This window comes from Pan troglodytes, chromosome 5 (assembly GCF_028858775.2).
Source record: "Pan troglodytes isolate AG18354 chromosome 5, NHGRI_mPanTro3-v2.0_pri, whole genome shotgun sequence".
Classification (NCBI taxonomy): Eukaryota; Metazoa; Chordata; class Mammalia; order Primates; family Hominidae; genus Pan; species Pan troglodytes.
In genome coordinates this window covers 166,305,030-166,331,497 of record NC_072403.2, presented here as the reverse complement: position 1 = coordinate 166,331,497, position 26,468 = coordinate 166,305,030, and the positions used below count along the sequence as shown (strand labels likewise).

The following is a 26,468-nucleotide window of genomic DNA, read 5'->3' as shown; positions in this document are numbered from 1 at the left end:
TGTTCTCCTAACTAATGAGATATTGTGGTTCCCCTGCCTGCCTCCATCTGTTATTGCTCCTCCATCGGCTTTCAGGCTGCCAGAAAGCTGTTGTGCTCTCCCAAGTTCTGATGCTTTTCCTCTTTTTTGGGTTATTGTGGGTTTATATCTTTTTTTTTTTTCTTTTGAGACGGAATCTCGCTCTGTCACCCAGGCTGGAGTGAGTGGCGCAATCTCAGCTCACTGCAACCTCCGCCTCCCAGGTTCAAACGATTCTCCAGCCTCAGCCTCCTGAGAAGCTGGGATTACAGGTTCGTGCCACCAGGCCCGGCTAATTTTTTGTATTTTTAGTAGAGACAGGTTTCACCATATTAGCCAGGATGGTCTCGATCTCCTGACCTCATGATCTGCCAGCCTGGGGCTCCCAAAGTGTTGGGATTACAGGTGTGAGCCACCGTGCCCGGCCCTATAAACTTTTTATACTTTTCTCATTTTAACGGAGTCTTTGGGGAGGGAGGGAGCAAATCTGTGGTCAGCCCGTCATCTTGAACTGACAGTCCGGCCGTTTTGAGGATTATTCTAATTCTACAAATCAGGTGATCTTTGCTCAAAGAATTTAATTGGCTCTATTCTGGCCCCATAAAGGTAAATAACATGTCTTTTGAGGATATCTTTGATGATGGCATCTAAATGTCTGGTGAGAAGCCAGGCCATGCTATTGATACCACTAAATTCCTTTAATATCACCTAGTACCATTTTTTTTTTCTACGTAAAGCAGGGAACTAGAAGACAACTCAATATAGGGAGAAGATGAGGCAGCACTTCCAGAAATAGAAGTGTACACAAACAAGAAGCCGCTGAGAGAACCTTCATTTTGTTCCTGCTCAAAATGTACAGCATCTTCTTTCATTTTTTCACTCCTCCACAGATTTAGTTTACATTTTATCTTTGTCGTAGTCGTTCAGGCTGTTATATCAAAACACCGTAGCCTGGGTGGCTTACAAACAAACGACATTTATTTCTCACAGTTCTGGAGGCTGGACATCCAAGATCAAGGCGCCAGCAGATTCATTGTCTGGTGAGGACCTGCTTCCTTGTTTCTAGGTGACTGTCTTCTGGCCATGTCCTCATATGGTGGAGGGGTGGGCAGATCTCCAGGTTCTCTTTAATAAGAAAATTAATACCATTCATGAGGGCACTGTCCTCATGACCTAATCACTCCCCAAAGGTCCACCTCTAAATACAATCACATTGGGGATTAGGTTTCTATATATTATATGTGTGTATATATATATATACACACACACACACACACATACATATACACACACATATTTATTTATTTATTTATTTATTTATTTTGAGTTGGAGTCTTGCTCTGTCTCCTAGGCTGGAGTGCCGTGGTGCGATCTCGGCTCACTGCAACCTCTGCCTCCCAGGTTCAAGCAATTCTCCTGCCTCAGCCTCCTGAGTGGTTGGGATTACAGGCATCTGCCATCACACCCAGCTGTATTCATTTCCCAAGAAGGTATAGAGAAACAAGAAGCTGGTGTTGAAAGGGAGATTGGGAGGGCAGGAATTTGTAATGAGATGGAATATCTCTGACTTTCAGCCTGCCATTATCCTTTTCCAATGTGGGAAAGAAAAGTTTTGTGGTTAGAGACTCTTCTATGTCTACTGCAAAAGATGGCAGGCTAAGACTTATTTTTATCCTAAAATACTTTTTACAAATGTATCTGTACCCCCTGTTTATTAGAGCATTATCAACGATTAGGAAAGGAGGAAAGAGGGAAATCTGAAAGAAGATTGAACCTAAAGAGGTTGAAGTGGCATTTCACCCAAAAATGCTGAGAATGACTCTGCAGATCATCTCAACCTCATGCCTGTAAATGAACATCCTTGCCTCCAAAACAGGAAAGCAGAACCATGAACTGTTCCGCTAATGTGCTCGGCAAATGAATACACTGGGCAGTGCTTAGTGATCAATGAACTCAGGCAGATGGGGTGTGCTTGCCTTACATGTACTATGTCCTGGATATGGGCATCAAGGAAGGGTTTCATAACAATGAGAAGGAAGAACGATAGGATTGAGGAAGTGGAGATGACACTTCCTCTTCTTTCGAAAGAGCTTTACTCTCTGATCAGCTTTGAATGTTAGTTCTGGGTTGACTGAGTTTCCAGAGCTGAGGCTGCTTTGAGTAGAATCCTCGAGCTTGGCCTCAGAGTACTATGAGGCTTCTGAATCCAGGAATAAGACCGCTCTTGGATTTACTCTCTTTGTATTGCATGTAAGTAACGTCACTTCTTGGCTGATGTATGAGAGGTAACTGCTTGACAGATCAAGATGGCAAAGCAATGGATACCCTAGCACTCTCCTTAGAGTAGTGAGGTAGGAAATGTGACTTTGGGGATGTAATATTCACTCAGCTCTCTGTAATCTGGGAAGCCAGGTGCTAAAGATTCTTTAATTCTGTGAAAGCTTTGAAAGAGGAGAGAGTTGTGTACTCACTCTGCTTTTATGTTTCTTAAATGGGTGTTGTCTTGATAGGTGTTTAGACTGCAGACCACAGGTTTGATTTAGAAAAGCACAATTCAGCATGTATTTGGGTCCTGAGGAGTTCATTTGGGGAAGCGCTCTGGGGCCGCCCTCTTTCGAGAAAGAGTGTTCTTTGCAAGGGAGCTTCCTTTGCATGGAGGCAGCTGGGGGACATTTTACACTTTGATAAAGGTCTCAGGCTTGACAACATATCTCTGGTATAAAAATGAAAGCTAGGTGTTGTTGGTTCAGAGTCTTTTAGTAAGGGTGTCTGGGGCACTTGATTTTTCTTTGCTGGGGTATATGTGAAAGTATTTAATTATAGGAGTCAGAATTATAACCCACTGAAGCATCTTTGACTACAGCAGTGGGCTCTATTAGTCTTGAGTGGCCTATGTGTTCCTAGTGCTGTCTTTGATAAAGTCTAATTTCTATCCAGTTATTTATTTTATGTAGAAAATTGAAACCGAGGGCTGGGCACAATGGCTCACACCTGTAATCCCAGTACTTTGGGTGACCACGGCGAGAGGATCACTTGAGGTCAGGAGTTTGAGACCAGCCTGGGGGCAAAATAATGAGACCTCATCTCTACAGGAAGAAAAAAAAAAAGAAAGAAAAGAAAATAGAAAATAGAATGCCGGGTGCGGTGGCTCACGCTTGTAATCCCAGCACTTTGGGAGCCCAAGGCGGGTGGATCATCTGAGGTCAGGAGTTCGAGACCAGCCTGGCCAACATGATGAAACCCCGTCTCTACTAAAAATACAAAAATTAACTGGGCGTGGGAGCATGCACCTGTAATCCCAGCTACCTGGGAGGCTGAGGCAGGAGAATTGCTTGAACCCGGGAAGCGGAGGTTGCAGTGAGCTGAGATTGCGCCACTGCACTTCAGCCTGGGTGACAGAGCAAGAGTTCATCTCAAAAAAAAAAAAAAAAAAAAAAGAAAGAAAGAAAGAAAAGAAACAGAAATGGAAAGAACACACATTTCTTTCTGCTCACATCATGCAAGCAAGGAAGAAAAGGGTGTAAGTTTGTGTATGTGTTGATGAACTCATTCTTTAATTTACCTTTTAATTTCCTTCCATTCCTCTTTTTATAAATCAAGTGTCTTTTCTGGAGTGGGTCCATGTATGAACTATTTCAGGCAAGCTGTGTTAAGCAAATATACATCATCAGAGTATGGAAATAGGAAGTTCTTTCCTGCGGTAGTTTGCTGTGGCAATAAGAGATAAGAAATTACTTCATCACTATTGCCTGAGACTTTCCTTTTGACTCGTGCATCCTTTTGAACAGCTCACTTCTGCTTTCCATCCAGCTTGGAGGCTCTGCAGTGTGAGCTGATAATTGCAGTACAGGTTAACAATTTGCAAGTAGGTCTAATGTGGCAAATGGTGTGTGTGTGTGTGTGTGTGTGTGTGAAGAAAAATCCTAAAAAATAAGCTTTTTAGCCTTAAAGAGAATCCTGCAAATGGAGGAGTTACTTGTGCTCCCAAGTGCTCAGAACAGTGCCTGCTCTCAGTAAATATTTGTTGAATGAATGAATAACTGGCATAATTCATAAAATGAATGTGGTAGGAAAGCCATTGCTTTATCTCTGTTACTCAGGCACTTTAAAAAGTGAATGTTAGAAAAGGTCAGAGTGAAGGAGGAGAGGAGAATATGAAGGTGTGGAGTAAAGAAAGGGTGTGTAGAACGGGGATCAGAAAAATCCCTAGGTCAGTAAAGTGAAAGGGGTGGCAATACATGGTGGTGGAGGTGGAGGTGGAGATAAAGGGGGTGGTGTTGGAAGTGGTGGTCGTAGGGGAGGTGATGGTGGAAGTGACGGTGGAGATGGTAGAGGTGGTTGTGGAGGCGATGGTGGAGGTGGTAATGGAGATGGCAGAAATGGTGATTGGAGTGGTAGAGGTGATGGTGGAAGTGACGGTAGATATGGTGGAGGTGGTTGTGGAGGAGATGGTGGAGGTGGTGGTGGAGGAGATGGTGGAGGTGGTTGTGGAGGAGATGGTGGAGGTGGTGGTGGAGGAGGTGGTGGAGGTGGTGGTGGAGGAGATGGTGGAGGTGGTTGTGGAGGAGATGGTGGAGGTGGTGGTGGAGGTGGTGGTGGAGATGGTGGTTGGAGGTGACGGTGGAGGTGATAGATGGTAGAAGTGATGGTAGACATGGTGGATATGGTTGAGGAAGTGATGGTAGAGGTGATGGTACAGATGGTGGAGATGGTGGTTGGAGGTGATGGTAGTAGAGGTAATGGTGGAGGTAATCATGGGAAAGTCAGTATAATTTAGCCAAGAGAAAACACAGTTGGGGGGTCAGACATATCTGTTCAAAATCTATATCTCTGAACCTACCAGCTCTATGACCTCTGAACCTATAAAGTGGTGACTATAACATATTGACTTTTTGGGTTGTTGTGTGAGGGTTAAAAATATGATTGCATTAAACGGCAGTTATCGATATCAGTTTTCAAGTTGCCAGAGCCACGCTTAAAAACTTAATCACTAATTTCTCTTTTCTTCTTTATGCTTTGTGCATTTTCTGAATTTTGTAAAGTGAAAGTGAGTTTTTAAAAGAACCATTAATGTAAAATAAATATGATAAGCCTAGTTATCAGAATGGTTGAGCACATGGTGGTATATAAAGAAATGTCATCAAGAAAATGATATTTATGGAAATAGTCTCATGATGTAATGCTAAGTCCAAAAAGGAGGAACATAACTTTTTCAACTATGTAAAAATACTGCAGAGAAGCAAGATTTGGGTGAAATGCGTTAAAATGTTAATATATGAGTAGTGGGCTTATAGCTCGTGGTTTTTCTTTCTTTGTACTTTGTACTCTATTTTCTTCCCAGATTTTTCATTAGTGGAACATACCTGAACTATTTTAATAATCTCAAAATAAAACAAATGTTGAAAGAAACTAAATAGGCTGGGTGCGGTGGCTCATGCCTGTAATCCCAGGACTTTGGGAGGCCAAGGCGGGCGGATCACCTGAGGTCAGGAGTTCCAAACCACTCTGGCCAACATGGCGAAACCCTGTTTCTACCAAAAATACAAAAATTAGCTGGGCGTGGTGCGGGCGCCTGTAATCCCAGCTACTCAAGAGGCTGAGGCACAAGAATCACTTGAATCCGGGAGGTGCAGTGAGCCGAGATCACGCAGCTGCACTCCAGCCTGGGCAATGAGGGAGACTTCATCTCAAAAAAAAAGGAAAAGGAAAAGGAAAAGAAAAGAAATGGAGAAAAATTTAACCCTCCTTAAATCTTCCACCAACAGGACGACAAAAGCAATGTTTTAGTGATAGTGTGCTGAAGTTCCTGGTTCATTGCAGTCTAAGAAATGACACTTAAAATGTATATTATTTAGTCTTTGTAGGGAAATCCCCTTTGAGAGTAAGGCTGGTGCAGAATCATGTGTCAACTCTGAAGTGAGAAAAAGGAAACATGGTCCCACTGGGGCTGGCTGGTCTGATTAATTCCTAGAATGACATGAAAATGGGTTATTTTCTCTGGATGACTTATAACTGCGTCTAGACCTGAGTTTGATGATTTCCTAAAAAATGCAATAGTCAATTTGTCAGTTATTAATTATAAGTTAAATTTAAATCTCCCAGTATAATTGTTAATACATTTCTTAGGGAATGTTGCCATATGTTTATCATCTTGGTACTCATAGGGAGAGGTCATAAAAACATTTCTGTGGAGTCACAGATTATTTTGTGGATTCAAGAATTATCATTCCTGTTGTTAGAATCTTGGCCCTGCCATCTCACAGGGCCAGCAGGTCACCATGGAGTCCCTTATCAGGGACGTAACCAAAATAAAATATTTTGGCTTGTAGGCATTGAAAAGAATCTTCTGTCTTTGTCTTAGAATCAATCTTTGTCTTAGAAAGGAGAGATAGTCGGCAGACAAAAAGGCAAAGGGCTGAACAAATGTGAGCAAATACAGGTCTCCCAGACTGACACAGGGATTGACATAGAAGCAGCTGAAAGGTGAAAAGTGAGCCAGCTTAAACTCAGCCCAAAGTTACTAGAATGTGGATGAGTCTTTCAAAAGAAGTCTGAATAAAAAAATGACCAGGTCGTCAAGGAAAACTAAGTCAAGTTAGAAATGAAAGAATTAATTGAAGAAACAAAAACCCAGCATGCACTAAGCATTGAAATAGAAACAGCAGCAAGATAGGATTCCCAACAGATTCTATAGCATTTTCTGAATATTTCATATGTGGAGTGCTGAATAAAAAACCAATGATATTACTGGGCACTTGCTAGGTTCTAGACACTGTGATCTGCACTTTTATTTTTACCTTTTAGTTTACATTTACATTTAGTTACATTTACATTTACAATGTCTTTTTTTTTTCTTCAACTTTTACTTTAAGTTCCAGTGTGCATGTGCAGGATGTGCAGGTTTGTTACATAGGTAAATGTGTACCATGGTGGTTTGCTGCATAGATCAACTCATCACCTAGGTGTGAAGCCCAGCATCCATTAGCTATTCTTCCTGATGCTCTCCCTCTCCCCCGGCCCTCACAGGCCTCAGTGTGTCTTGTTCCGCTCCCTATGTCCATGTGTTCTCATTGTTCAGCTCCCACTTGTAAGTGAGAACATGCGGTATTTGGTTTCCTGTTCCTGCGTTAGTTTGCTGAGGATAATGGCTTCCAGCTCCATCCATGTCCCTGCAAAGGACATGATCTTGTTCCTTTTTATGCTATTTAAGCCACTTCTTAAAACAGTTCTGGGAAATAGTACTATTGTTATCTCCATGAAATTGAAGCTTAGAGAGGTAAAGTCCCCTGCCTCAAACCACCACAATAGGCAGGGGAGAGGGATTCAAACCCAGACCTTTGTGTCTCTGAGCCTGTGGTCTAACTACCATTCTACACATTACATTGTTTTCATTTATGTTAAAGGTTTTGTTATATAAATAGTGATTTGACACCAAGGGCGAGTCTGAGCAGAGCAGATTTGCTCTCTACTTTAAAATCACCCAAGTGAAATTCTTTTCTATTCCTTAGTGAAGAGATAGTGGAAAGGAGTTGTTCTTTTTTCCAGGAAACTGCCTGTGCCTTGACATGATTGCACATCCGTGATTGTCTTCTTAGGCAGTCAGGTGGTACCACGTAGGAAATGCTTCCAGCCAGCAGGGAACAAAAGGGGACTCGGGGGACCTCAGAACCATTCCTGGGTAGTTCACAACCACAGTCAAGATATGCGACTGTTCCGTCACCACAAAGATCCCTCATGCTGCTCTTTCATAACAATACCCAATCTAATTTTAAAATATTCAGTTTCCATTTTGAGTATCATTGGACCCATATTGATGGGGCCTTCTATTAGGCTCAGTTTTTTAGCGGGAACACCGCAGATCAAAAGGCTAGGAGACTTGAGTGTCCTGCCTGTAGTATATAATAGTTTTGCGCTACAAGCAAGCATTTAACTTCTCCACGCTTGAGTTTTCTCATCTATAAAAGCTGAGATAAAAATACCGAACCAGGCCAGGTGGGGTGGTTGATGCCTGTAATCCTAGCACTTCGGGAAGCGGAGTTGGGAGGATCGCTTGATGCCAGGAGTTGAAGACCCACTGGGCAATAAAGCAAGATCCCATCTCTACAAAAACAAAAAAACGTGGCCAGGTGTGGTGATGTGTGCCTGTAATCCCAGCTACTCAGGAGGCTGAGGCAGAAGGATCTCTTGAGCATAGGAGTTTGAAGCTGCAGTGAGCTATGATTGTGCCACTGGTGTACAGCCTGGGCAGCAGAGTAAGACTCTGTCTCTGAAAAAATAAAAAAACTAACCAATTGCGTTGATGTATGGGCCAAATGAAAGTAAGCGTATATACTTAGAAGAAAACAAAAATATTATAAACCAATGGAGCCCTTCTTGGAAGCTAATACAGGAGGTAAAGAATGAAAGTAATTTTATGTGCTAGTAATAAGCCCATCTGTATTGCTGGCAAGCACTTCTAGGGGCCAAATTGGACGTGACTCATTTCTATGAAGTTAACTTGTGGCATTGGGCCTCAAACAGTAGAGTCACTTCATCATTGAATGGGAGTGAATAAAGACACTCTCAACAATGAGACACATTTACAAAATGAAAATCAGGCTATTGTGAAATCTATAAAAGATTTCCTTTCATAAATGGAGTCTAGATAGTGATCCCAGATTATCATGACAATTTGGTTACTTGTTAGATATGGAACATCAGCGTCTATTTGGGGGGGATATTTATTTACCTCAGTTTGTATTGAAATAAAAGTTCAAATATTCTGAAAATGATGGAATGTGATGGAACTTTGATCCAAATGTAAAATCTAAGGCTGCAATCTAAGTGTACAGCAAGTGGAAACTTCTCAATAAATGGATGTTAGATCATTTTAGTGGTTCATCTGTAATCGTTGATCACTTTGATCCATAAATTTAGGCTGGTACCTGCATAAGTACTTTAATGACAGCATAAATAGCCAGGATTTCAAGCATATTCTTGAGTTTCCCTGTGACATAAGAATCTCTTAAATCCCCTTTTCAGCAGAATTGGAATTACCCTAGTTCCTATTACATGATTATCCCCAGCAGAACAACATTCTTTTAACAGATAAATATCATTATAGGAAGCTAATACATTTAATCTATGTAAAACTAAAAATATCTTTTGTCTCCTCTTAATTGATCCATATTTAATTTTCTTTAGACTTGTTAATTTTATATAATCTTTTTCTAACTATGCAGTAGAAATCTGTGACTGGATAGATTTTTTCAAATTTGGACAGGGTAGAAGTTCTTTTCTTCCTGACTATTGTGAAGGAAACTGCATTCTTCAGAGTTTTATGCACTGATCTGTAACGCCAGAGAGGAATAGAACATTTAACTACTTATAGGCAAATGTACATATATTAATAGAGACTGAACCTTAGTCTAAAACAGGAAAATAGGCCAAGCACAGTGGCTCATGCCTATAATCCCAGCACTTTGGGAGTCTGAGGTGAGGATCACTTGAAATCAGGAATTTGACCCAGCACTTTGGGAGGCTGAGGTGGAAAGATCACTTGAGCTCAGGAGTTTGAGAACAGCCCAAGCAACGTATAGCAAGACCTCGTCTGTACTAAAATAAATAAATAAATAAAATAAAATAAAATAAAATAAAATAAAATAAAATTAGTTAAGTGTGGTAGAGCATGCCTGTAGTCTCAGCTACTCAGGAGATGGAGGCAGGAGGATCACTTGAGCCCGGGAGACTGAGGTTGCAGTAGGCAATGATCGCACCATTGCATTCATTCCAGGGTGACTGAGAGCGACCCTGTCTCAATAATAATAATAATAATAATAATAATAATAAGATAAAATAATACAAACCTCTGAGAAAGGAAACAAGATGAAACCAACTCAAAACGTTTCCCAGGAACCTTAATTTAACATTATTCACTCCTAAAGAATATAATTCTTTGTAAAGTGTCACAGTTTATCCAAAGATAAGCTGTACTTTATACAAAGTTATGTTCGAAGGAGAAAACCTTTAATTATTTGAAAAACTAAGCAAACGGCTATAAACATGAAAACCATGCGTTTTAGGCTACTTGTTTATGATTATTCTGTTTGAATAGCTCAGACTACAGCACACTATTGGATAAATCTGTAATAGTTTAATGGACTGATGAGAACATATACAATCTCATCCATTTCTTGAACATGTTTGAAGATTCTGCTATTCTAATAGATTAAATGGTTGTTGCAGGAACGTTGCTGTTTATTCGCTGGGAGCGCAAGTCATTTGTAACAACTTTGTTCTTTCCACCAATTAAAAGCCTGAAGCAAATGATATTAAAGACCTTATTTTCTGGTTCCTTGTTAAGCCACAAATCCCAACCTCTTTTTCCATCCTGACAAAAAATAGTCAAGCAGTTGTTCTTACTAGTTGTTGTGAATGCTGACCATATAATATGATAAGGACCCACTTACGAATATTCAACCTTCACCAAATACTTATTGAGTACCTAATATTTTCCACGTAATGTGCCAGGTATTTCATTGCAATTAAATGGACAAGATCACCTTTGAAATTCCCCTGGAATCGTATGAATTAGTATTGTCTCTTGGTTAGACTCAGTTATAGCCAGTCTATCAAAGAGAAGTGCCTGAACTTGAACTCTCTTGGTCAAATGCACTCACAGTTTTCCAGCTAGAGCTGGATTTTACTCTGGAACACAGCTACCAGAGTTTTCCACACTCGGATTTTCAACTTGATTAATCAACTAGAGCAGCTTTTGCGTAGGTAATGGGGACTTGAGGGAGGGACTGTGGAGCAAGGTTTGAGCCAGGCACTCGAGTACTATTCCGTTTTATTTTGTGAACACTCACAAACATTCCAAAGTTATGTACAAATTAGTCACCTTGAGAGGAACGCTGGAGTCCCAGATATTCTGAGCTGAGAAGCCAGCACGGGGAGAGAGACACCGGGTCACCAAAACACAGTAAGTGGGCTGAGCGATGAAGGCTCAGCGACTCCTGATTGCCTTGAAGTGACTTTGCTTTCAAGTTGGCATTAGCTGTAGTCACAGGGTCCTAGACGTGGAGTGTAGTAATTTCCACCGGGCATTGCATCCTCTTTGTGTTCTGTGCATTGGGAGCAAGTTAGCAAGCGATCCCTCTGTCAATCTCAATGGACTTCAGGCATTGAGCACCAAACCACTGTCCACTCCCCACAAGCTCACGTTTCCTATCATGGTGGAGGTGGCCTTTTGCCAATGGATGGATGCTCCTGGCCTGTGAAATATTCTAGGCAATGCCTGGAACTTTCTGGGCAGTAGGAACCACTGAGGTGAGCCTTACAGCAAGGCAGAAAATAGAGTCCAAGAGGACCCCTTCTTTCTATAGGCTGGTGAAAAAGTAGTCTTTAATGGCAAAACCTGCAACTACTTTTGCACCAACCTGATAATTGCAGCTTTTCCAACAGGCCATGCAGGGCTTCCCCAGCCCCACTGGCTGTGTGGCACATGGAGGTAACATGTACTGTCCTCTTGCTGTCTGCAAGGGACGGTGTTAAAGGCTTTACATTCATTATCTAATTTTTTAATCAAATAGCTCTAGGAAGTGCTGTTATTATTAACTAGTTCCCTTTCTCTGATGAGAAAACACAGGTTCAGAGAACTTCAAACCTGGCTCAAGGTCACCTAGTAATAGTACAGTCAGGGTTCCAACCCCAACAGTTTGACTCTGGGGTCAGAATTTGAGCCTAGGCTTATTTGACCTGAGCGTCCAGTATATAGCTGTCCTGAGGGAATATACTATAATATAAGGAAAAGGATGCTACATAATTTCTTATTTTTGGATAAGGTTGCTTTGTGCTTGTCCACCTTTCCATTCCTGGAGCTGAGAATGTGTATAATCCAACCCCAGAGAGGCCAGAGGAAGCCTGTTTGGGTGAATAATGATTTTAGGAGTGCTCAGCCCAGATTTGCCTGAGCCTTGAGGAAAATCTCATTCCCAAAGACACTTCTAGATCAAAGCTGAGGAGAATTGGGGTTGAGGGTGATGGAGCATTTCTTTCTAATAATATAGATTGAAAAGGGGAAGAAAACAGAGATTAAAACATAGGAAGGCAGAGTTTTGAGAGGATATGCTTGGATAGGGATACAGTCTGGCCACCCAAATCTTCTGTTGAACTGTAATCCAAATTGTAATCCCCACGTGTTGGGGGAGGGAACTTGTGGGAGGTGATTAGACCATGGGGGCGGTTCCTCATGTTGTTCTCATGATAGTGAGTGAGTTCTCACAAGATCTGATGGTTTTATAAGGGGCTTTACCCCGCTTTGCTCTGCACTTCTCTCTCATGCTGCCATGTGAAGAAGGACATGTTTGCTTCCCCTTCCACCATGACTGTAAGTTTCTTGAGGCCTCCCTGGCCATGCAGAACTGTGAGTCAATTAAACCTCTTTCCTTTATAAATTACCGAGTCTCAGGTATTTCTTCATAGCAGCATAAGAATGGACTAATACAGATAGTCCATCCATTCTTTCTAATTATTATGCAACCAGAAAAAGTTCTTGAATAAAAGAAAAGATTAGTATATGCCAATTTAGAAAAAAGGAGGGAAGAAATAATCTCTTTAGGCAAACACTTTGAATTCAACCTCATAGTAAAATGTGTTATCAACTTTCTTGATATCTAGAGCTTAAATTTTTTAAAATAATTATTTTTCCTTAGTACATATAGAATGCATTTTATTGCCAATGATACAGATAAGCAAGGAGAAGATAAATACTTTTCATGATCCTATAACCTTGAAATAATTACAGTTAACATTTTGATGTAAAATCTTCAATGTTTTTGCTTTTTAGTAATGTACATGTGAGGCCAGTGGCTCACACCTGTAATCCTAGCACTTTGGGACACTGAGGTGGGCAGAGGGCATGAGCTCAGGAGTTTGACACCAGCCTGGGAAACATGGTGAAACCCTGTCTCTACCAAAAAGTATACAAAAAATTAGCCAGGCGCGGTGGCACATGCCTGTGGTTTCAGCTACTTGGGAAGCTGAAGCGGGAAGATTGCTTGAGCCTGGGAGGTGGAGTTTGCAGTGAGCCGAGATAGCACCACTACACTCTAACCTGGGTGACAGAGTGAGACCCCATCTCACAAAAAAAGTGTGTGTTTACAAAAAAATGAGATAAAAGTGTATTTTAATATATTAAAACCATATTCCTAACACATTATATATTTTAGATATAATAATTTACCATATGGGGTACAGTAGCCAAAGTTTTTGAATGGATAAGTGAAGAGATTTCTTTCTTTATGATAACTGACCATAGGAAAGCTCAGATATTCAGAATTATTAAATACTGTGAAGAATTGACAAATCTAACACGTTTTCAACCAAAAAATGATGAGCAGTCATGTAAAACAAAAGAAAGCAGAAGGTAATGAAAGAACAAAAAGTGGTTGAGGCATGGTTTGGGAGGTGTCATAGCAGGTGGCAGCAGCTCTCTTTTGGAAAGTGGATTATTCTTAATTGGCTTGTATTTTTTTGCAATTTTATATTGGTGCTTTGTGGTCCTGGAGACTAGTAGGGCTCTGATCACCATGTGATTTTAAGCTTGTCAGTATCATCACACACACAAAATTTCTGAGTTTTCTGACTGTAAGAAAGATAATGTCTTAAGCCTAGAATTTCTGTTCAGTCCCCTGAGACATTCATCCCTATTCAGCAAATATTCGTGTAAATTTTCTCTGTATTAGGCACTGTGAAGAATATAAAATAAATATTAGAAAATAAGTTACTACAAATATCTTACTAATTTACAGTGACAACAAAACACACACATGAAACATTAAACAAAAGAACCGACTGGATACGGTGGCTCATGCCTGTAATCCCAGCACTTTGGGAGGCCAAGGCGGGTGGATCACCTGTGGTCAGGAGTTTGAGACCAGCCTGGGCAACGTGGTGAAACCCTGTCTCTACAAAATGTATTAAAATTAGCTGGGTGTGATGGCGTGCACTTGTGGTCCCAGCTACATGGGAGGCTGAGGATGGAGGATCCCTTGAACCCAGGAAGAGGAGATTGTGCCACTGCACGCCAACCTGGGTGACAGAGTGAAACCCTATCTCCAAAAAGAACAACAACAACAAAAGACCCAAAGTGACATGTGATTGTCATGGTAAACAGTGTAGAGAATAAGTATGCTAAAAGTTGGAGAGAGCATGATCCAGGAGCCTGTAATGGTGGAGAAAAAAGTTGAATAATAACTTCTGTTCTGTTGAGAAAAAAAGGGCAAAGTTTCAGGTTGGGGGAGAAGAGAGGGATGACCATGAAAGTCAGTAGGAAAATGTAGGCTCAGAGCTCTCCCCTGGCGCCATCTGTAATGGTAGTTGGTATTCGTGCTCCAGCATATTGAGCACTCCTATACCGGGAAGAATCCTGGACCACAGGAGGGAAGATCTTTATGCTGCCAGTTGCTAAACCTGTGAACATGGGGTTGTTTTCTTTATGTCTTAGTTTCTCCATTTGTGAAATGGGGAGCCTCATATCTTTACATGCCCCAAAGTCACTGGGGTCTCTATAAGATAATGTGTGTGAATGAGATTTTTCAGTTGAAAAACAGGATGTAAGTATCTTTGGTGATAATGATTTACTGGATATACAGATGGAAGAAAAGCACAAAACCAGGACATGAAAGGGCAGTGAAGTAGTCATGATATGGCTCCGACGAGTGGAGGAACACCAGGGATCTTGACTCATGTGAATTAGATAAAACGACACGGACACACGTGGAGTGGTTTTAAGGAGCAGAGAATTTAATAGGCAAGAGAAAAGGGAGAAGAAAGAAAGAAGCAGCTCCCCTGTACACAGACAGAGGGAGAGGTGCTCCAAAACTGAGAGAGGAGACTCGGAGTGTGGTGGATACCAGCCAGTTTTATGAGGAGGCTAGAGGAGGCGGTGTCTGATTTGCATAGGGCTCAGGGGATTGGTTTGACTAGGCATGTCATTCACGTAGCCTGCACAAAAAACTGGCCCTCCCACCTTAGCCTTTTTATATGCAAATGCAGGGCGCCTTGATGTTCTACACACGTGGGGATATGTGAGGTCGGCCATGCTGCCAGGCACACCACGGGGCAAGGGCAAGAGGACATGTGGGAATCTCCATGTTGGGTGGACCCAGTTTCTAATGGCCTGCATTTGCATATCAAAGGTTGCCAGCCCAGTTCTAAGAGCCGGGCTTTCCTGTTAGACAAGAGACGTTCCTGGAGCTGCTTTAAAAGGGACGAAAACTTTCCAAGGACCTCTTTTCCTCTCTATCTGCCTAAAATAATTTCTCAACAACACCTACAGCAGTCACAGCACACCTGGGTCAATGTGAGTAATTTTAGAGACAGAGTGAGTGCATAATTGGGTCAGATTGGCGGAGGAAAGAAGGCTGGTTGATAGGTTGAGGCCACTGAGACTTCTCTGATCAACATGGAGAAATGGTGGGAAGTGAGGCGACTTGGGGAGGAAAAGCTTTCCCAGGGAAATGGAACATTTTGGAAGTTTGATGATAGGGAGAGTTTTCATACATTTGTATTGCACCTAATAAAATGGCACTTTCCTGAGTTTTGTAGGCAAAGCATGATGTTAAATCTTTTAACATCTTCTTTCCACTAATTGAATAGGAGGAAAAGGAAATTTCTTCTTTTTCTTCTTATTTCACTTATTTCCCTTTTGTAGCCCTAGAAGCACATGACATAATGCTCAACAAAAAGATGTAGTGGCTTTGAGAAAATATTATGATAACCGAAATGAGTGACTGAGGGAAGGGGCTCAATGAATCGAGGCTTATTAGGCCAGCTTTAGGGCGTTTCTGGGAAAAACTCGAGCCACAGACACACCTGTGGCTGTTTTCTCTCTCTCTCTCTCTCTCTTTCTTTTATAGCGTCTGGCTCTTTTGCCGAGGCTGGAGTGCAGTGGTCGTATCTCAGCTCACTGCAGCCTTCAGCTCCTGGGCTCAAGTGATCCTCCTGCCTCAGCCTCCTGAGTAGCTGGGACTACAGGCGCATGTGACCAAGCCTTACTAGTTTTCTTGTGTATTTTCTGTAGAGATAGGGTCTTGCCATATGCCCAGGCTGGTCTTAAACTCCTGGACTCAAGTGATCCACTGGCCTCAGCCTCCCAAAGTGCTGGGATTACAGGCATGAGCCACCATACTCAGCCTTGCAGCTGTTTTTCTGAAGAGATATTTAGGAGGTTTAGTATTTACACATTTCCTTAAACGGGGAAGGAGGCTAGACGCAGTGGCTCATGCCCGTAATCCTAGTACTTTCAGAGGCTGAGGCAGGAGGGTCACTTGAGACCAGGAGTTTGAGACCAGCCTGAGTAACAGCAAAATCCAGCCTTGCCTGCCTCCCCCTCCTCAGCCCCTCACCCTGCCACTGTTTCTACAAAAAATGAAAAAAATTGCCAGGTGTGGTGGTGCGTGCCTGTGATCCCAGCTACTCAGGAGGCTGAGGTGGGAGGATCACTTGAGTCGCAAAAGTCAAGGCTGTAGTGAGCTATGATGATGCCACTGCTCTCTATCCTGAAAATGGGGAAGGCATGTAGGGAGAGGGGCGAGTAGGTAGTAAGAGGAATGGTTACATTCTTGTGAGACTTTAGTCAATGCCCAGAAATCTACATTTTACATAAGACAAGGTGAATAATAAAATTTTAAAAAGGGAGTAAAGGAAGACTCAATTATGCAGAGGTCTTTGGGTAAGTGGAGGTATGATTGATCTTGTCTTTGTTCTGTACCTGGGAAAATAAGCTTGTAATGATGTTATTGGTGTGGAATCAAACAGACTTCAGGTTTAGGAGCTAGACTTAGACTGCAGACCTAAAGTGTAATTGGCATGTCCATGCTTATGGGAGGCCAGCAAAGAATTTACTTCAAATGATCTGTGGGAGCAGTCTTGGGAGATGCCTGAGGCCTTTTGCCTTTCTATGGCGGTCTGGGTAATGCATGCCAGTAACGGCTATTCATTTGGAAAAGGATGTTGCGTGACTCAACCTCTATGCTTAACCTCTTTGACATAAGGGGTTTGGGAGTCCTGAGATACTTAAATTTTCCTTTACGTTATCAATCCAAGTGGGTAGCAGCTGAAGCTCAGGCAGCAGTTCAAGGCTTACACATCACACTCTTCTTTTTAGGTGAAGGCATACAGACATTATAAATTATTAAGGTTTAATATAATCAACTCGGAATGAGTGGTGGTAATGATAAAACACATCCACACAATCTATAAAGGTTCATTCCAACTTTAGTGTTTGAGTAATTTCTTCCCTAATCATTTAATAGATTTCACAATTAGTTTTATCTTTCCTTACGCATTGAACCTTCCAGTGGACACAGGAAAAAGAGCCAAAAGGAGGAAGAAAGATGAAAAAGGAGGAAGCTTGGGAAATTCACACACTCTATTAAAGGATCCGGAACTGATTTAGCCTGGCAAACTTCCTGCGTGTTTTGTTCATTGCACTCTATTCAGACCCCTCTCAAAGGCTCCATTTTGGTCAAATCTAGGATCTTTCTCATGCTAATCTTTCTGGATTCAGCATTCCTTTCAATATCAATCATAACCTCCATCCCCAAATGATCCCTTCTGTAGGCTTCAAGCCCCAGGGCTTTCAGCCTCTTCCACCCTGGCGACTTGTACTCCATCTCTCTTGAATTTTTTCTTTTAACTATGGACTCTTATTTGATTTAGTTCTTGGCACCCTGTGTTGCTGTCCCTAGTGTGAAAGGAAAATATCTTGAGCCCCCAAAATCACTAAGCTAAGAGGAAAACTCAAGCTGGAAACTGCTTAGGGCAAACCTGTCTCCCAGTCTATTCAAAGTTATTCCTTTGCTCACTGTGATAAATGCATATCTGATGGCCTCCTTTGGAAAGGCTGATCAGCAACTCAGAAGAATGCAACAGCTTGTCTCTCACCTATCTGTGACCCGGAAGCCCCCTCTCCACTTTGAGCCTTCCTGCCTTTGCTTCAAGTTGTTCTGCCTTTTGGACCTAACCAATGTACTTCTTACATATATATACATTTTATATATATGATATATAAATATAATATGTGTACATACACACACACATATATATATACACACATATATATATTTCTTTTTTTTTTTTTTTGAGACGGAGTTTTGCTCTTGTTGCCCAGGCTGAGTGCAATGGCATGATCTTTGCTCACCGCAACCTCTGCCTCCTGGGTTCAAGCAATTCTCCTGCCTCAGCCTCTTGAGTAGCTGGGATTACAGGTATGCGCCACCACGCCTGGCTAATTTTGTGTTTTTAGTAGAGACAGGGTTTCTCCATGTTGATCAGGCTGATCTCGAACTCCCAACCTCAGGTAATCCGCCCACCTCGGCCTCCCAAAGTGCTAGGATGATAGGCGTGAGTCACCGCGCCTGGCCCTTCTTACATATTTTAATTGATGTCTCATGTCTCTCTAAAATGTATAAAACTGGCTGGGCGCAGTGGCTCACGCCTGTAATCCCAGCACTTTGGGAGGCTGAGGTGGGCAGATCACCTGAGTTTAGGAGTTTGAGACTAGCCTGGCCAACATGGCAAAACCTGTCTCTACTAAAAATACAAAAATTAACTGGGCATTGGTGGTGCACGCCTGTAATCCCAGCTACTAGGGAGGTTGGGGCAGGAGAATTGCTTGAACCGGGGAGGCAGAGGTTGCAGTGAGCCGAGATCACACCACTGCACTCCAGCCTGGGCGACAGAGCAAGACTCCGTCTCAAAAATAATAATAATAATAATAAATTAAAAAATAAAATCTATAAGACCAAGCTGTGCCCTGACCACCTTGGGCACATGTCGTCAAGACTTCCTAAGGCTGTGTCACGGGCGCGCATCCTCAACCTTGGCAAAATAAACTTTCTAAATTAACTGAGACCCGCCTCAGATTTTCGGGGTTCTCTCTAGAGACTCTTTTGGGAAGTTCCCTAGCCTCAAGTATCTTCAGCTGCTACTCTGCAATATGTTGAGCACCCATCTTTCCAGCCTTGATCTAACTCTGGATCCCCACTCAGTTTCCTCTTGCTAGCAGGTTTCCCCCACTCCCATTACTGACATTATTTACAACTTGAACATGCTTGAAATTAAATTATCACTTGGCCAGGAGCGGCGGCTCATGCCTGTAATCCCAGCACTTTGGGAGGTGAGGGGGGTGGCTCGCTTGAGCCCAAGTGTTCCAGACGAGCCTGGGTTACATAGTGAGACCCCATCTCTACAAAAATATTTTTTAAAATTAGCTGGATGTGGTGGTGGTGTGCGCTTGTAGTCCCAGCTACTGGGGAGGCTGAGGTGGAAGAATCACTTGATCCCAGGAGTTTGAGACTGCAGTGAGCTGCGATTGCACCACTGCACTCCAGTCTGGGTAACAGAGCGAGAACCTCTCAAAAAACAAACAAACAAACAAACAAACAAACAAAAAACGCCGGGCATAATGGCTCATGCTTGTAATCCCACCACTCACCACTTTGGACGGGAGCAATGCTTGAGGCCTGGAGTTTGAGACCAGCTTGGGCAATATAGCAAGACGCTGTCTCTAAATTAAAAAAAAAAAAAATTAAAGATTAAAAAAAGATAAAAGTAAGTAAATAAAATAAATTATTACTCAATGTACTCTTGCTGTTCTTACACTATTTTGAGAATTCATGGATAGTTGATTGAACCAAATGAACTTGGTTGAATTTAATTTTTAAAAAATGATTAGGCTCTTCTCCTCTCTCATTTAGGGGTTAACACACCTTTAGGTAATTATATTGGTCAAAATTAAATAATGAGATTCAGAAAATATGATCAAGTATAGAGTTTATTTGAACCTAAATCTTGAGAATGGCCACCGAGGAGCACAGATTCAAGTTGCCCTGAATATACACCCTGATTAACAGCAGTTACAGGTGGGTTTTTAAAGGAAAAAAGAAAAGGCAGTTCCTAAATTGTTTACCAATAATTTACATTGAAATAACAAGCTATTCATGGGCTGTATGTTGTTTTTTGTGCATGAAGATAATGGGTGAGGCAGCTAGGCAGGAACAAAGTGATTTTATTTTTCTTATTTTTTTAGAGGCAGGGTTTTGCTGTGTCACTCAGGCTGGAGTGCAGTGTTGCAGTCTTGGCTCACTGAAGTCTCAGCTCACTGCAACCTCCACCTCCCGGGCTCAAGCGATCCTCCTGTCTCAGCCTCCTGAGTAGCTGGGACCACAGATGTGCTTTACCATGCCTGGCTAATTTTTTGTATGTTTTTTGGAGACAAGTTTTCATCATGTTGCCCAGGCCAGTCTCAAACTCCTGGGTTCTAGAGTGATTCTCTACCTTGGCCTCTGAAAATACTAGGATTTTCATTATTGGGCAGTTAACATTTAGAGGTCTAGATCAGACACTTATCAGCCCACAGTTATGAGGTAGATGGGTCAGATAGTTTGGCAATCCCAATTCACCCTTAGTTAGAAGCATCTGACTGTCTAACTCATACATCAGTGTTAGTAACTCATAACAATTTAAAGACCTTCTCTTTTCAAACATATGCTCATTTTAACCCAGATATAACAGCATAAAGAGTCTAGCAGTAAAAAGTCTAGGCTGTGAACAGTTATCTCTAACAAGATGGACACATTTGGAAAATCACCGAAACTCTTTGGCTCTCAGTTCCCTATCCATAAAGTGGCAGGGTTAGAGTACATGAGGTCAAAATTTCTTCTAGCTAAAGTATGTTTGGTATCTATGACTCTATAAAGAAAGCCTAGCTATAAGGCATCAAAGGCAAGTGAGTAAGGTTCTCCCAACCCACCCAAGTGCAAGGCTAAGAATACATGCCCCATGGGATGACTCAGGCTGGGAGGCATGAAGGAGCAGAAGATCAATAGACTTGAATTCAAACTTTACCTAGATGATAAATCAACAGAGACAACTTATTGATGAAAGTCAAGCAATAGAATGCTCTAGAGTGGGGAAACCTTACATAAGAGACCTAAAGTTCAAGCCTCAGCTTAGCCATTGACTAGTAGGATGGCTTTGGACAGGCCACTTAACTCTTCTGAGCCACAGTTTCCCCAATGGGTGTATTACTATCTGGGATTACAAGCAGGAACCATGGTCCAAAGTGACTTTAAACAAGTGCCCCCACGGTAAGGGTGGTATGGTATGTCACTGAAGTCCTCTACTCTCCTCTACTCGAGTCTTTCTGGGCCTGATCACTTTTGCATACAACACAAAGCTTAGACTGCTCAGAGCTAGTTTTCTTCTCACATTATATAGCACTGACTTCATACATTTGTCCTTAGGTGAAAATAGCTTTGTTTCTTAACACTTTTCTTCCTAGCCAACCTGGTTCCTCCCCCCTCCCCCTTCTACCCCATAAATAACGGAAATTTGACTGTGGCCAAATCTCTTTCCTCGTTGCTGTGCCTCTTTTTTCATAATAACTCACATACATTGGCTAATTCGGCTGCTGAGGCCTGGCCTCTTTGCCTACCCTGTAGCTTGTGTCTTGTCTCCTGGTATAAAAGAGAGACTCAGAGATTCTTTCGCTTATCTGAATGTCATTGCATGGTCTGGGGCTTTGAGTAAGTGTGACAAAGATTCAGGTTTAGCAATCTTTTTATTATTCAGACATATCCATGGAAAGGCAGTACCTCTTTCTCTTGGAAAGACTAGAGAAATTTCTTAAATTCACACTCAGTGTCTATATCTAAAGAATGGGCAAAGTAGGAAGCTGTTTTCTCAAAAGTCTTTTTCTAGCCTTTTTCTTTCCGTTTTTGCTCTATTTTGAGAAGGAAATCTCCTAAATTATAAATGCCTATTCGCATGGAACTTCTGAGCTCTGGCTGTTTTATAATTTATTGAGTATGTTTGTGCACATTTTTTCTTTTTTATTGATATACAATATTTATACATATTTATGGATTACATATGATATTTTGTTACATGCATAGAATGTGTGAGGATCAAGTCAGGGTACTTAAGGTGTCCATCACTTCCAGTATTTATCATTTCTATGTGGTGGGAACATTTCAAGTCCTCTCTTATAGCTATTTTGAAACATATAATGCAATGTTATTAACTATAGTCACTCTACTCTGCTATTGAATATAAGACTCATTCTTTCTAGGCCAGGCGTGATTGCTCACGCCTGTAATCTCAGCACTTTGGGAGACTGAGGTGGGAGAATCACTTGAGCCCAGGAGATCAAGACCAGCCTCAACATAGTGGGACCTTGTCTCAACAAAAAATTTTTAAAAACTTAGCTGTGCATGGTGGCACATGCTTGTAGTCCCAGTTACCTGGGAGGCTGAGGCAGGAGGACAGCTTGAGACTGAGAAGTCGAGGCTGCAGTGAGCCATGATTATGCAACTGCACTTCAGCCTGGGTAACAGAGTGAGAACTTGGTCTCAAAAAAAGAGAAAAAAAAGAGAACTTTTCCTCCTATCTAACTGTATGTTTGTATGTTTGTATCCATTGACCAATCTTTCTTCATCCGCCCAACACACATACCCTTCCCAGCCACTGGTATCTATCATTCTACTCTCTATCTCCACGAGATCAACTTTTTTAGCTTCCACATGTGAGTGAGAACATGTGATATTTGTCTTTCTGTGCCTGGCTTATTTCACTTAACATAATTACCTTCGGTTCCATCCATATTGCTGCAAATGACATGATTTCATTCTTTTTTATGGCCAAATGATATTCCATTGTGTACATATACCACATTTTCTTCATCCATTTGTCCATTGATGGACACTTAGGTTGATTCCATATCTTTGCTATTGTGGATAGTGCTACAATAAACATGCAAGCACAGGTATTCCTTATATACACTGATTTCTTTTCCTTTGGATAAGTACCTAATAGTGGGACTGTGGGAGCATATGGTAGTTCTATTTCTAGTTTTTAAAGAAATCTTCATACTATTTTCCACAGTGGCTATACTAATTTACATTTCCACCAACAGTATATGTGTTCCCTTTTCTCCACCTCCTCACCTGCATCTGTTATTTTTGTTTTTTAAATAATAGTCATTCTAACTGGCATGAGATGATATTTCATTGCAGTTTTTTCCTTCATTTTCATTGTGGTTTTGATTTGCATTTCCCCAATGCAAGTTAGTGATGTTGTGTGTTTCTTAATATATCTATTGGTCATTTGTATGTCTTTTGAGAATGTCTATTCATGTCCTTTGCTCATTTTTAATGAGATTATTTGATTTGTTACTGTTAAGTTGTTTGAGTGAGTTCCTTGTTATTCTGAATATTAGTCCCTTCTTGGATAAATAGTTTGCTGATATTTTCTCCCATTCAACAGGTTGTATCTTCTCTTTTTCTTTTACTTATTCATTTTTTTGAGATGAGGTTCTTGCTATGTTGCCCAGGCTCGTCTTCAACTCCTGGGCTCAAGCAATCCTCTCACCTTGGCTTCCCAAAGTGCTGGGATTACAGGCATGAGCCACCGTGCTCGGCCTTCAACAGGTTGTATCTTCACTCTGTTGATTGTTTTCTTTGCTGTGTGCACATTTTCTTATATTGATACTGTATGGGCCAAGGGGAACTTCCCCTTGGAAGGTTCACTGGAAAATCAACTCACAAAAGGCAGATTAACTGGAGAAAAGGCATACAGATTTTATTAACATGTACATAAGGAAAGTGATTATCCATTCCCCATTGGGGTTCAGAAGCTCATGTCCCATCCTGGCAAAACATATTATGTGGCAAGATGGGGCACAGAGAAGAGGAGTTCTGTTGAGGGGATTACTAGGGAGAATAAATGTATCTGGGAAGAGAGATCAATATGTAAATAGTTATCTTTGGAACTGGAATGATCTGACAGATAGACATTATCTTTTTATTTTATTTTATTTTTGTAGAGACAGGGTCTCACTATGTTGCCCAGGCTGGTCTCAAACTCCTGGGCTAAAGTGATCCTCCCATCCTGGCCTCCCAAAGTACTGTGACATTATCTTGTGACACGGTCTGTTTAGGTGTGGTTATATTCTTGGTTTTACAGGGAGGGGAAGAAAAAAACATTATTCTTCTTGGTGGGTCTGGATCTTAGGCAGATAAAGGAACTTTAGCTTCATCTTATGCTTTGGGTGAGACAGTGAGGTTGGGAGGTGGGGGAAAATCAGAGAGACCTTGAGGCTTCTTTAGTTCAGTATATCAAAGGACCATATTTTGAGGTATCAGTTTCTGAGCTCCAACAATGCAAATACTGAGTTGTCTATATGTGGAGCAGATAGTAATACACCCATTGGGGAAACTGTGGCTCAGAAGAGTTAAGTGGCCTGTCCAAGGCCATCCTACTAGTCAATGGCTAAGCTGAGGCTTGAACTTTAGGTCTCTTATGTAAGGTTTCCCCACTCTAGAGCATTCTATTGCCTGACCTTCATCAATAAGTTGTCTCTGTTGATTTATCATCTAGGTAAAGTTTGAATTCAAGTCTATTGATCTTCTGCTCCTTCGTGCCTCCCAGCCTGAGTCATCCCATGGGGCATGTATTCTTAGCCTTGCACTTGGGTGGGTTGGGAGAACCCTACTCACTTGCCTTTGATGCCTTATACCAAGGCTTTCTTTATAGAATCATAGATACCAAACATACTTTAGCTAGAAGAAATTTTGACTTCATGTACTCTAACCCTTCCACTTTATGGATGGGGAACTGAGAGCCAAAGAGTTTCGGTGGTTTTCCAAATGTGTCCATCTTGTTAGTGATAACTGTTCACAGCCTAGACTTTTTACTGTTAGACTCTTTATGCTGTTATGTCTGGGTTAAAATGAGCACATGTTTGAAAAGAGATGGTTTTTAAATTGTTATGAGTTACTAACACTGATGTATGAGTTAGACAGTCAGATGCTTCTAACTAAGGGTGAACTGGGATTGCCAAACTATCTGACCCATCTACCCCATAACTGTGGGCTGATAAATGCCTGATCTAGACCTCTAAATGTTAGCTGCCCAATAATGAAGACTACACCATGTGTTTTTGAAGATTGTTTCAGCTTTTCTCATTTCTGTGTCTTTCTCTATAATGAAGTGCTATCCATTGTACATGAAGATGGTGGATATACTTTATTTATTTATTTCTCTCTCCTAATACTCATTTCTGTTAAGCCCTTGCATGTTGTATGAGATATTAGGGTGGAGGGGCAGTCTGTGACTAAAGAAATGTATTAGTCATGGTAAAAAAAAATATATATATATATTTACACACACACACATATACACATATATACATACACATATATACACATACATATATACACATATATACATACACATATATATACATACACATATATATACACATACACATTATATATACACATATATACACACACACGTATACATACACATATATGTATACATGTATACATATATGTATGTGTATATATACATGTATACATATATGTGTGTATATATACGTGTGTGTGTGTGTATATATGTATATATAAAGGGGAGTTTATTAAGTATTAACTCCCACGATCACAAGGTCCCACAATAGGCTGTCTGAAGCTGAGGAGCTAGGAGAGCCAGTTTGAGTCCCAAAACTGAAGAAACTTGGAGTCTGATGTTCAGGGGCAGGAAGCATCCAGCATAGGAGAAAGGTGTAGGCTGGGAGGCTAAGCCAGTCTTGCCTTTTCATGTTTGTCTGCCTGCTTATATTTGCTGGCAGCTGATTGGATGGTACCCACCCAGATTAAGAGTGCATCTGCCTTCCCCAGCTCACTGACTCAAATGTTAATCTCCTTTGGCAACACCCTCACAGACACACCCAGGATCAATATTTTGCATCCTTCAATCCATCAAGTTGACAGTATTAATCATCACAAAAAACATCTAAACGAATTGGCTTGTTTGAAGATCCAACTCAAGACTTCAGTTCCAGTAACACCCTGAAGACCATCAGGAAATGAAGTTAATCTAGCGTTGGGAGCCTAAGATGAGAGACAAGCCTAAGCTAAAGTTTCCAGAAGGCAAGAGTAAATTGGGGGTAAAAAATGCTGGGTTTTCCGTTAGATCAATTGTTTTTCGATTCTCTCTGACCAAGATCCCCTTAGCGTTTCCATCAGGCCTGCTTCAAGCTCAGATGAGTATCAAGCTGTTGTAAGGCATTTTGAGGCCCTTCCAATCACACATATTTTTACTGACAGCTTTCTCTGACCTTGTAATGTGCCTGTTTTACAACAGAGTGCCTGACTCAGTCTCTATTGCTCTCTTGAGCCTCATTCACTAAGTGACAACTAATCTTAGGCTTGGAGGATAGCTGTGCTGACATTCTACCTGGTGATCTCTCTAGTGATTTAGAAGTCTGCACAGATGGGACAGGGAGAGAGCACTCTTAATTAGCATAGGAGACGTAGGAATTCAAGCAGAACCTGTATAAAATGCTGGAATCCCCAGTTTTATGTGATGAAGGAGAGAATCTCTTCAGCTTTCAAAATTTTTTA

At 41.4% G+C, this 26,468-nt stretch overlaps 1 protein-coding gene across 10 annotated transcripts in view; it reads left to right on the top strand.

Moving 5' to 3' along the window:
* The first annotated feature begins 2,102 nt into the window (after positions 1–2,102).
* Positions 2,103–26,468, top strand: part of IPCEF1 (interaction protein for cytohesin exchange factors 1) — a 202,004-nt gene continuing 177,638 nt past the window's right edge. For 2 of the 10 annotated variants that reach the window (XM_063813586.1, XM_009452259.5), the window contains exon 1: positions 3,585–3,883. The gene's annotated coding sequence lies outside the window, so the exon portion shown is untranslated. Of the gene's footprint in view, positions 2,269–3,584; positions 3,884–10,808; positions 10,979–12,366; positions 12,386–12,826; positions 15,362–26,468 lie in introns of those variants that run through there. The other 8 variants (XM_009452261.5, XM_009452258.5, XM_009452260.5 and 5 more) reach the window with 7 other exon arrangements.